The sequence below is a fragment of the Ranitomeya variabilis genome, chromosome 1 (assembly GCF_051348905.1).
Source record: "Ranitomeya variabilis isolate aRanVar5 chromosome 1, aRanVar5.hap1, whole genome shotgun sequence".
In the NCBI taxonomy this organism is placed as follows: domain Eukaryota; kingdom Metazoa; phylum Chordata; class Amphibia; order Anura; family Dendrobatidae; genus Ranitomeya; species Ranitomeya variabilis.
In genome coordinates, this window is record NC_135232.1 from 856,080,257 (window position 1) to 856,093,651 (window position 13,395).

At 43.0% G+C, this 13,395-nt stretch overlaps 1 protein-coding gene across 1 annotated transcript in view; it reads right to left on the reverse strand.

Annotated features, from left to right (window-relative positions):
- The window catches only part of GPRIN3 (GPRIN family member 3), a 167,077-nt gene extending 153,990 nt beyond the window's left edge, over positions 1-13,087 (reverse strand). The window contains exon 1 of the mRNA XM_077277167.1: positions 12,667-13,087. The gene's annotated coding sequence lies outside the window, so the exon portion shown is untranslated. The remainder of the gene's footprint in view (positions 1-12,666) is intronic.
- Positions 13,088-13,395: the final 308 nt, after the last annotated feature.

Sequence of the window (13,395 nt, forward strand, 5' to 3'; positions counted from 1 at the left end):
TGGCCGTGATCGTTGGTAAGTCGTTGTGTGGTCGCTGGGGAGCTGTCACACAGACAGCTCTCTCCAGCGACCAACGATCAGGGGAACGACTTCGGCATCATTGAAACTGTCTTCAACGATGCCGAAGTCCCCCTGCAGCACCCGGGTAACCAGGGTAAACATCGGGTTACTAAGTACAGGGCCGCGCTTAGTAACCCGATATTTACCCTGGTTACCATTGTAAAAGTAAAAAAAAAAAAAAAACACTACATACTCACATTCTGATGTCTGTCACGTCCCCCGCTGGCGTCCACCGGCGTGCACTGAATGTATCAGCGCCGGCAGTAACAGCGGTGCCGTCACCGCTGTGCTCTGGTTTACGGCCGGCGCTGACACAGTCAGTGCAGGGAAGCTCTCGGCAGCAGCGCATGCATATTAGCAGCGCTCTTGCCGAAAGCAGTTTTAACCCTGTGGACGCCGGGGGACGTGACAGACATCAGAATGTGAGTATGTACTGTTTTTTTTTTAACTTTTACAATGGTAACCAGGGTAAATATCGGGTTACTAAGCGCGACCCTGCGCTTAGTAACCCGATATTTACCCTGGTTACAAGTGAACACATCGCTGGATCGGCGTCACACACGCCGATCCAGCGATGACAGCGGGTGATCAGCGACCAAAAAAAAGGTCCTGATCATTCCCATCAACCAACGATCTCCCAGCAGGGGCCTGATCGTTGGTCACTGTCACACATAACGAGATCGTTAGCGGGATCGTTGGCTACGTCACCAAAAGCGTGACGTTGCAACAATATCGTTAACGATATCGTTATGTGTGACCCAGCCTTAAGTCTTAAGACTATCCGGTCGTCAAAGATCTGAAGATATGGGTCCTGAGTGGAAATAGCCTGCATCTCCCCCAATCTTTTAGCTGACGTGATGGCAATCAGGAAGTCAGTTTTAAAGGAGAGATTGGCTATGCCCATATCTTCTGATAACAAGTACGGGATTTTACCCTGGTTGATCCTGCCCTCCTTACCGCCGCTGCGGTTTACCGTGCTGTAATGCCTCCCCGAGGCCGGCACTGCTGCCAGCGCCATGCTCCCACGCTGCCGTGACCAGAAGTGACGCGGCCGGAAGTGACCACCTGGAAGCGGACTCTGGGGAACGCTGCGGCCGCATGCTGGAACCGGCCGCTACTGGAAGCGGCCGCCGCACTCACCCCCCGGCAGAAAGCCCCCGGACCGAGAGCCCCCTGAGCGGAGGAGACGGACCCGAACCCAGGGGCAGCGCTGCACTGGGGAGGCTGAGGGACCCCCATAACAGGTATCAGCCGCAGATGTCTTGCGGCAGGGAAGGGAAAGGCTGGGCCCCCCGATCCCCACCATCTGTACAGCACCGTCGGAGGAAAGGCTTGCCATTCCTATCCACAGTGGGACAGGAAAAACACTAATGGGTGGAGTGGGTCCTTTTAACCACTTGTTGTTCCTGTCCCACTGAGGGTAAGAAGGACGTCCTCCAATGGTGCTGTCAGGATGGTGAACTGGAAAACAAGATCTCACATGACTCTGTGGACCAAAATATGGAAAAATTATAGCTCTCAAAATGTGGAGACGCAAAAACTATTTTTTGCAATAAAAAGCGTCTTTAAGTGTGTGACAGCTGTCAATCATAAAAATCCGCTAAAAAAACAGCTATAAAAGTAAATCAAACCCCCCTTAGTTAGGAAAAAACAAAATTAGCAAAAAATGTATTTATTTCCATTTTCCCATTAGGGTTAGGGCTAGGGTTAGGGTTAGGGTTGGGGCTAGGTTTGGGGCTAAAGTTAGGGTTAGGGTTGGGGGTGTGTTGGAGTTAGGGGTTTGGTTAGGGTTGGGATTAGGGTTAGGAGTGTGTTGGGATTAGCGTTTCAGTTACAATTGGGGGGTTCCACTGTTTAGGCACATCAGGGCTCTCCAAACGTGACATGGTGTCCGATCTCAATTCCAGCCAATTCTGCGTTGAAAAAGTAAAACAGTGCTCCTTCCCTTCCGAGCTCTCCCGTGTGCACAAACAGAGGTTTACCCGAACATATGGGGTATCAGCGTACTCAGGACAAATTGGACAAGTTTTGGGGTCCAATTTCTCCTGTTATCCTTGGAAAAATACAAAACTGGGGGCTAAAAAATAATTTTTGTGGGAAAAAAATTATTTTTTATTTTCACGGCTCTGCGCTATAAACTGTAGTGAAACACTTGGGGGTTCAAAGTTCTCACAACACATCTAGATAAGTTCCTTGGGGGGTATAGTTTCCAATATGGGGTCACTTGTGGGGGGTTTCTACTGTTTAGGTACATCAGGGGCTCTGCAAATGCAACATGAAGCATGCAGACCAATCCATCTAAGTCTGCATTCCAAATGGCGCTCTTTCCCTTCCGAGCTCTGCCATGCGCCCAAACGGTGGTCCCCCCCACATATAAAAGTATCTGCGTACTCAGGACAAATTGGACAACAACTTTTGGGGTCCAATTTCTTCTGTTACCCTTGGGAAAATACAAAACTTGGGGCTAAAAAATAATTTTTGTGGTATAAAAAAAAGAATTTTAATTTTCACGGCTCTGTGTTATAAACTGTAGTGAAACACTCTTGAACTTGTGGGTTCAAGGCTCTCACAACACATCTAGATAAGTTCCTTAGGGGTCTACTTTCCAAAATGGTGTCACTTGTGGGGGGTTTCAATGTTTAGCACATCAGTGGCTCTGCAAACGCAACATGGTGTCCCATCTCAATTCCTGTCAATTTTGCATTGAAAAGTAAAACGGCGCTCCTTCCCTTCCGAGCTCTGCTATGCGCCCAAACAGTGGTTTACCCCCACATATAGGGTATCAGCGTGCTCAGGACAAATTGCACAACAACTTTTGTTGTCCAATTTCTTCTCTTGCCCTTGGGAAAATAGAAAATTGGGGGCAAAAAGCTCATTTTTGTGAAAAAATATGATTTTTTATTTTTACGGCTCTGCATTATAAACTTCTGTGAAGCACTTGGTGGGTCAAAGTGCTCACCACACATCTAGATAAGTTCCTTAAGGGGTCTACTTTCCAAAATGGTGTCACTTGTGGGGGGTTTCAATGTTTAGGCACATCAGGGGCTCTCCAAATGCAACATGGCGTCCCATCTCAATTCCAGTCAATTTTGCATTGAAAAGTCAAATGGCGCTCCTTCCCTTCCGAGCTCTGCCATGCGCCCAAACAGTGGTTTACCCCCAAATATGGGGTATCGGCGTACTCAGGACAAATTGTACAACAACTTTTGTGGTCCATTTTCTCCTGTTACCCTTGGTAAAATAAAACAAATTGGAGCTGAAGTCAATTTTTTGTGAAAGAAAGTTAAAAGTTCAATTTTTTTTTAAACATACCAAAAATTCCTGTGAAAAACCTGAAGGGTTAATAAACTTCTTGAATGTGGTTTTGAGCACCTTGAGGGGTGCAGTTTTTATAATGGTGTCACTCTTGGCTATTTTCTATCATATAGACCCCTCAAAATGACTTCAAATGTGATATGGTCCCTTAAAATAAAATGATGTTGTAAAAATGAGAAATTGCAAAAAAATGTTGGTTCCGAAATTATGCTGATGCAAAGTAGACATGTGGGAAATGTTACTTTTTAAGTATTTTGTGTGACATATCTCTGTGATTTAGGGGCATAAAAATTCAAAGTTGGAAAATAGCGAAATTTTCTAAATTTTCGGCAAATTTCCGGTTTTTTTCACAAATAAACGCAGGTAATATCAAAGAAATTTTACCACTATCATGAAGCCCAAAATGTCACGAGAAAACAATGTCAGAATCACCGGGATCCGTTGAAGCGTTCCAGAGTTATAACCTCATAAAGGGGCAGTGGTCAGAATTGTAAAAATTGGCCCGGTCATTAATGTGCAAACCACCCTTGGGGCTTAAGGGGTTAAACCCAACAGTTTAAGGATAGACAATCAGTGATCTCTTAGATGCACTGTCTGGATTAGGCAGAACCAAACTGACTGCTTCCCGTCACCTTGTTGATAAGCATCACCATAATGATTTGTGCCACAATGGGGTCATCTACATAATTAATCTTTATAGCTTTGTTTTATTTGTTTTTAATTCTGGCCTTCGAATTACTTACAAAAGCATTCAGGTGTACAGGAGTCTTTTAATGTGTCCTTTGCCTTTTCACCTCATACTGTGTTATGACGTCCTCTTTTTTTCCTTACTTTAGCGGTGTCTGTAGATTATACTTTGCTACCAATGTTACTGACTTTCTTATCAATAAATACACAATAAGTGCTACTGTATATTTACTAGAGCACACCTACTAAAGACATACTTAGCAACAATGAACTAAGGAACGAATGCAATTTAAAAATGTAATTCTCACCAAGGAATGCTAAGTATCTTATTTGCACGGTGCTGTCACCGCCATAGAGGGAGGTCATGCTGTTGCTATTTGGCTCCATATAGGAGGAAATCTTGGTGGCAATCTTCCCTGCTCTCCTTGTGCCAATAATTATTATATTCAGCATGTTAACCATGTTCTTTCATGTGGTCAAATAGCTAAACCAGTCCAAATCTGGACTTTCTAATCTTGTATATAAGACTTTTTACTTGTAAGCAGATTATTCTATGTTAGCTGTGCAATTCAAACACTATCACAGACACCATTAAAGCACCGCTCCAGCATTTTTTATTGCAGAGCTGGAGTGGTACTACTAAAGTAATCTAGCAAAGACTGGAGCGATTCGACAGGTCACAAATTGCTTGAGATCAACAGGACGGCGCTAGTAAAAGATGAATACAGTGGCTGGTCAGTATAAGACCAGGGGCAGGGAACTCTTGGTTTAGTAGCACCACTCCAGTGCACCTGAGGGTAGCCGGATTTTTTCCCACGCACCCATATAATTGAATGGATGAGTGGCATTTGATTTCAAAGTGAAATCACAGCATGATGTGATTTTTTTCACTGACAGATTATGTCAGTGAAAAAAATCATGCATCAGCACTGCCCCATTGAATAACATTGGTCAGCGTGCTAACCAATATCAAAAAAATCAGATACCACTCATCCGATGTATAGACTGGTGTGAGCGAGCTCTTTGATGTATATTGGCTAAAGTCACTCATCAAATAACGGTATGGGGACTCCAAACTGTTTTTGATGAGAGCTAAAGAGGAAGTAAATTTTGAGAAATTCAATTTTAAATGCCCAAGCCTATCCCTTTTTTTGCAGATAAGTCTTGCAGCAGCTTACTTCTCTCAGCTATCTAATGTATATGGTCAGTTTTACATGAAAGTAGCCAAATGTCTAGGTACAGATGTGTCATTAGAGGGCGGAAAGCAAGGGAAGGTGGAAATGAGCAGGGCTTTGGTTAAAAGCCATAGTACAAGTCATGGCACTTTGAAAAATATGTTAGTTTACATTCTGGAAAAAAGCAGGCCCCTTCTTTTACTCTCACAACTAGGGTTGAGCGACCTTGACTTTTTTAGGGTCGAGTCATGTTTCGCGAAACCCGACTTTTGGAAAAGTCGAGTCGGGCGAAATCGGCCGATTACTGCGCAAAGTCGAGGATCGGCCGGAACACGAAACCCTATGCACGTCAATGGGGATTTTTTTTTTTTTTTTTTATTCTCTCTCTCTCTCCTCCGTCCCAGAACAGAAAATTTCGTTTTGCACATTCCAAATCGCTACTGCGCACAAGCGATAAAATGGTGATAGGCGTGCACGCCCCTAACCCCTATGTCATCACTCTGCCCACGCTCCTTCATTGGCTGAAAAAATGGCGCTAAATGCGTCATACGAAATGCGACTTTGGCGCCAAGATCGCGTACCGCATGGCCGACCCCACACAGGGATCGGGTCGGGTTTCATGAGACGCCGACTTTACCAAAAGTCGGCGACTTATGAAAATGAACGATCCGTTTCGCTCAACCCTACTCACAACCCTTTCTGGGTGGCTTCATACATAGGGTTTCTTCACAGACTGCACGACTCTAGTTCTCAAAGTGACCACTGATGGAGGAGTGAGTGGTCAAACTTTTGCAACAACCTCCTCCAATTGGAAAACACTGCATATGGAAATCTCATTTTCAATTGATGGAGGAAAACCTGTATTACTAATAGTTAATTAGCAAGTTCAAAAATCATTTCCCCAACACGTGTTACAGTAAGAAATGAAGTGGCCAACCCCTTCAATATGCCTTATACTTTCTCTATTTTATTACGGTCCTATACCTGGCAAAAGTTACATCCTCCCAACACCATTACCTAACAAGTCCAGTATTCCTTCACTTGTTCGACTTTATAACCACCTGATCATTTGGAATCTAATTTTCTGTATTTTTTGGACTCTATTTTCCAATAAACTTTCCATGTGAGTGACAACACTGTCTATTCATAGACACAAAGGTTTATTCTCAGCTCTGAAGTGCATGGGTCAGATTTAATATCCATCAGTTTAGGCTGAAAAATAAAAAATTTTCGAGGAAGATGGTGAACTTAATATATTGGTAGATTTAACTTTAAAGACAGCCTGCAGTCAGATCAATATTGGCCAGTTTTTACTCTTATTTATTCCCACTACTCTCCTGGTTATTTCATTTTTTGTAAATTCGCCATCAGGTTCAAGATATAGAGGCCTTTATATATATATGATATATATATATCATTTTTATGGGCTTTACAAAGGGGGCATGGCTCAAAGGGTAATTATGCAGAGAAGCCAAAAGACTCACCCCCAGAAAATAAAAAGGTCCGTATCTCTTAAACCATAGGGTAGATTTAAAAAAAAAAAAAAAGAATATAAAAATGGTTTTCGAGAATAAAATGTAAGCAAAAACTGTCCACTTTCGCCACGGTGTCAGGTCCTCTAAGTGATTATAACCACTTTAATTACTGTTTAATATAGCAAACAATTTGTAATTCGGAGTTCGGAGTCAGGAAAATTGAGGAGTCGGAGACGGTGGTTTAGCTTACCGACTCCACAGCCCTGAGGTAAGTACAGTTTAGTATTAGTAGTGGATTTTAGCTCAAGGTCAGCGATTTATTTCACGTTGAAGGGTTTGCCCATTACTACTTTGCTAAAGAGCGATCCTTACCATAGGACATCAGTAGCAGATCAATTATTTGCAGCAGAGGATATATTACTTCAATAACAGTACCCAACAGCTACTACACAGTGTCTGCCGCCCATGCCCAATGTGGTCTGCCCATTGACTGAGCAGGTAACAGGGGGTCCTTAGGTACTGTTGGTCATTAATATCACAGTCCTGGACAACCCCTTAACTGTACATATTCATTTACTTAGGGGTATAATAATTGAGTGAGTTTATTAATGAAAAGGGTCTAGAGTACAAGGTGTTTTGTGCCTACTATCGCTTAATATATCACTATGTTTCTGATTGTAATCGAAATATGCATGCTCCTCACTTTCTTCTCTTTATTTCAGTTATTTCACACTGCTGCCATCTACCATGTCAGTTGAAAAAGGTAAAGGATGTCAGTGATGTAACTTTAAGCGTCTGAGCCCATATGGACAAACTGGCGTCCCAACCTACCATCTCCCATTTTAATATATACTTACCTTGTAATGTCTACATATCCTGTTACGTACAGATGTGTCCGGATCCCAGAATTCCAAGCGGCGGAAGTTCACCGACCGCCATTTTGGGAAACCCAAGTGATGGGTGTCTCAATATGGAAACTGTTGGTGGTTCCAGCCTCTTGCGCGAACCACCAGCGGAACACCGCCGCACCACACAAACATACTGTATACGCCATACACACCATACACACTATATATGCCGTACGCACCATACACACATACACTGTATACGCCGTACCCACCACACACACAGACTGTATACGCTGCATGCAGCCTCTTGCTCGTACAACCAGAACACTGTCGCGGACATGCCGCCACCAGGACCAGCCGAATGGTTCACTGACCGCCACCATCTTTGTACAGGAGGAGTGCATACACAGTTTTAATGTGACCACCACTATCTGTCTGCACAAAGATGGCGAGGGAGGATGCTCACAGATATATTTCCGGCTCTAATGGTAATTATAATAGCCCTTGGGCTACTTTTCAATGATCTGTATAATGTTTGCCAGATTTTTGTTGATATAATAGGCCATATGGGCTAACGTGCAATAGATCTTTATATCTGCCAAAACTACATTAAACCCATAGACCTATGCTGTTATAATAATATATATTTCTGTGGGCATTCGACTCTGACATGTGTGAGTGGGTGTATTTCCCCCCCCCCTTTTCCTGTGTCATCTGTATCTGGTCACTTAAATAAACAATTCTTGTAAATTATGGTTATTATATTGGAAGTTTTTTGTTGTGGTTTTTCTTCGTTGCTTACAAAGATGGCGGCGGTCTGATTTACTGCATCTTCGCAAGTTCCGTGCAGGCGCAGTGAATCATTCAGCTGATCCCGGGGCAGATGCGCAACATGTCTACAGCCAGAGGAAGCCGGTAACATTAAAGGGGTTTTCCCACGAATGAAAATTAATTTTATTAAATTGTCTGTGTTTGACCGTGTACGGAGCACACCACATATCCTGGGCAAAAGGGAGGAAGCAAAAGACAATACTGACAATACAGCAGAGGATCACAGAGGATTCCTTTTGTCAGGTAAAATATTTCACTGACTGCTTTTAAACAATATTTTACATCACAAAATGTATCCTCTGCGATCTCATGCTGTAATGCCAGTATTGTCTTTTGCTTCCTCCCCTACCCAGGAGCTTTACCGCTGATCTCCTGCTGTAATGTCAGTATTGTCTTTTGCTTCCTCCCCTGCTCAGGAGCTTTACCACCCTTCCGATGCGATAGCATCAGGCCTCCATCTAGTTTATAATATTAGTGACTTTCTAAATGGCAAAGGAGTATTGTGTCATTTTATGTGCTAATACTATCTCTGCATTTGTTAAAGTTACTCCCCCAGAAGGTGTCAAAAGAAAAGAATGTAAGCGAATGGAGGCACCATCCATTTTCTTTTGTTTGCCTCTTTTCCATTACAAATGTCTCCTGCACTATAATTTTCTCATGATGAAATGACGGGCACACTGCGTCTCTTTTCTTGCATGCACATTCACTACTACATGTCACTCCTTTTCTCTTGATGCAAATACACATTTCTCCTTGTCAAACGATTTAGCATTTCAGATACTTCACAAAAAAGTAGATATAACTATCAAAATGATGTTTCATTCTGCCCTGACCCTTCAGAATTACATACTTAATATAGTATTTGCTACCTCAAGGCTATATGGCCTGATAGAATCTATTACAATTTTTTTGGCTATTTTGAAATAAAACAACATTGTACTTACTGTAGATGCAATGTGTATAAAACTAGGGGAACTGTAAATCCATAGCCCTTGATTCTCATCTGATAGTAGATATGCATTGTATAATCCAAAATATTACTATGGAATGTCATCACGATAGCTGTACAACATCAGTAGTAACAATAGATATAGGTTTTGCACCTATTCTCCACATCTCCACACAGACTTTTCATTTTAGACCGGACAGTATAGTCCTCCATACAGTATTCTGGGCACCACATAGTTCTCCCATATATTGCTCTATACAGTGTTATGGTCCCCATACAATGCTCCATACAGCATTATGGGCCCCATATAGAGCTCCATACAGTATAATGAGCCCCTTATAGTTTCCCAAGCAGTATAATGGGCCCCATATAGTGCTCCATACAGTATAATGGGCCCCATTTAGTGCTCGATACAGTATAATGAGCCCCATATAATCTCCAAAACAGTATAGTGTATGGTATGAGTGTCCTGTTTTGCATTTACAGTTTCCTATATAGTATTTAACTATATAGTTTTGTAGGATAAAATTTACTTAATTGACAATAACATAATTTTGCAAGTCATATTGCAAAAGTCGTTAGAAGGTTGATTGTGACTTGTAGGATCGCTACTTCCAACAGGTGGCGCTATATACAGTTCCAGTTCTCTTTCTCTCTGAAGAGGCAATTTGCATATAAAATTTCCCAGAGGAACATTGCACGGCAAATAAGCCTCCTTACCTTGATAAGCCAGAGCTGATATGTCACTCTCCACAAGGAGAAACCTTATTGCTTAGACCTCAGTCCAGAACCTCTCATCTAGCAAAATCAGATCTCATACTTTGCACTGACGAGGGCCAATAATCCGAAACACCGTGTCTGCAAATTGAGATTCCGATTTGGCTTTTATCCTAAGTCATAGGCCCGGATCACACATGCGAGAAACACGGCAGAGTCTCGCATGTTAATAACCAACACTGCCGCCTGCAATGGGAGAAGAGCGTGCGGCTGCATGTATTGCTATGCGGTCTCAGGCTCCGCTCCTGAGTGCCGGCGGCAGTGCCGGGTATTAACATGTGAAACTCGGCCGTGTTTCTTGCATGTGTAATCCCGGCCAAGACTCGTTAAAGGGTTGATTGTGACATGTAGGATCACTACTTACAACAGGTGGCACTATAGAGTTCAAGTCCTCTTCCTCTCTGAAGAGGTAATTTGTATACATCATTTTTTAGTAACACTAAGGGTAAGTTCACACAGGGCATTTTTGCTGCATTTTTTTATGCTAATTTTCAGCTGCTTTTTACAATACCAGCAAAGCCTATGAGATTTCAGACATCTCATGCACACACATTGGTTTTTTGTTTGATCAGTATTTTGTGCTTTGCTGCGTTTTTTGGACATAGAGCATGTCACTTATTTCAGCGTTTTTGCTGCGTTTTTTCACCCATTGACTTGAATGGATGTTGAAAAAAAATGCAGCAAAAACGCAGATATCATTATTTGCTGCGTGTTTGCTGCTGAAAATCCAAGGACATTAGCATGGACAAAGAGGAAAAAAAAACACGCACCTAAACTTGCGTTTTTGACGCAGCTTCTTTCCTGCCAAGATGATCAGGTTTTGCTGCAGAAAATAAAGCAGCAAAAACGCCCTGTGTGAACTTACCCTAAGGCATTATCCAGACATCGTGAGTCACATTTTTTATGGCTAGATCACATAACTGATATATTCTATTGGGCTGTTCAGATGTCTGTGTTTTTTATGCTGACCCAGTTCTCTTTTTGATTTTGATTTTGAGTCACAGATCAAAATTACCTATGCAAGTCTATAAGTCTGTGCCATCCATATCCATTCCGTATGCCATCCGTGATAAACACTATAATGGCTAGGGGAATTTTTTTCTTTATCAGTGAAAAAATCACTGATGAAACATTAACGGTAAAAACTGAGACACTGACCACACAGTGATGAAAATCGGATACAGAACACTGATGAAATCTGGAAACGAAACACTGGTGAACAACAGTCTGTTTTTACTTCTGAGAAATATCACAGCTGGATTTTTCTCACTGTTAAAAAAAAAAAAAGCCCCCCCATACTAACATTATGTAGTGCATATATCATAATCAAACAGTTACAACTATACCTTAACTTACGTAAACTGCTTTATGCCATGCTATAGTCCATGTACTAAATAATGGTCCTAGGTTGTTTTACTTGATGTCAAATATATATGGACACCACATAGTCCTCCATAGAGTATTATGAGCACCACGTTGCCCTCCTTACACTATTATGGGCACCACATAGACCTCCATATATTATTATGGGCACCACGTAGACCTCCATACATTATTATGGGCACCACGTAGACCTCCATACATTATTATGGGCACCACATAGACCTCCATATATTATTATGGGCACCACGTAGACCTCCATACATTATTATGGGCACCACATAGACCTCCATACATTATTATGGGCACCACATAGTAATCCATACAGTATTATGGACACCACATAGTCCTCCATACAGTATTATGGGCACCACATAGACCTCCATATGGAGAGGAGAGAGAGAGATTAGCAGGATGTGCTTTTTTTTAAATCTAAAGGAAAAGGTTAGAAAAAAGAAGCAAATCCTGCCAGTAAATTTGACACACATGATAAAAAATTAGTAACTTAGCAATACGAAGACTTTGACATACAGAATATTCCCTTAGCTAATTGCTATGGTATACTGACGGACTCTAGTGGCAAGCAAGCCTTCACACTTTCTACACAGCAGGCAACAGATCCCAAAGAGCTTGCAGCATCCCAAGCTGAACAACATATAGTTGCGTGGTCTATGAGGCAACCATGCCCACAGGGGATCAGCGCTGCCTGGCAAACATTTCTTCTGAGTGTACCCTAGTTAGTGAGGGGCATCTCTTTAGTTTGGGGAGCACAGATGCCCTATGCAGGGGGATCCAGCGGATGACACCACTCCCAGGAGAGAAGGACCCTATGTCACCGGCCAGTAGCATTCCCAGGCACAGCCACACTGCAGACAGCATAGCAATGCATTAGCAGCTGCAACTAGTATCTTTCTGGCTCAGCTTCCACTTTCTATTATTAATGTCAGTGTTAGGACTACATGGCAGAAAGAATGCAACTACATAGTGATGCATGCAGCTAAGGTCATCATCATCCTCTGCTTTATCCCTGCCATGTAATTACACACACTAATATGCGGTGCTGCATAATCCCCTGGGTCTCTGATCACAACCAGCAATCACCGGGAGGGAGATCTGCAGGAAATACCTGGAGCAGTGATGGAAACAAAGGCAGTGAGTGCATGGCTTACCCTCGGCGCTGCACACAGCACAGCCAGCATTGACCTTGCGAGGAAATGCACCATCTGCAGCTGCTGGGAATGATAATCCAATGGTGACTGAGGTGTCACTGATGATAGCCTGCCTTCCCACCCATGGATGTCACAGACAGGGCATCGGGGGGACATGCAAGCCACAGGCCAGTGAGGAGGAACGGCCAGCGCTTGTCCTGTGTGTGCGTCCAGGAGCCGTGCACGGCGCAGCAGCAGCAGCAGCTCCACCACAGGGAAGCGTTCCGGCTGTCACTGCTGACCCGCCCCCGGTGATGCTGCCTGTCACTCAGCAGGAGGAGGAGGAGGAGGGAGCCTCAGCCTTCCCTGCACACAGGGGCGAGCGCGCAGAGCAGTGCTGCCACCCCATCACATCTCAGCCAGGTGCTAGTGTTCTGGGAGCACAGACGCAATGTTCCTTCCTTGTATCTAATAATCATGTCAGTGACTCCCTAGTCATAAGGCTCCCATTTCTCCTCATGGCAGGAAATCTGTGCAGATAAAAACCTCATGTTAAGTATTTGGTCAGTATTTTACCTCAGTAGTTGTAAGGCTACATTCACTGGTTCAGTATTTGATCAGTATGTTACCTCAGTATTTGTAAGGCTACATTCACACATTAAGTATTTGATCAGTATTTTACCTCAGTATTTGTAAGGCTACATTCACCCGTTCAGTATTTGGTCAGTATTTTACCTCAGTATTTGTAAG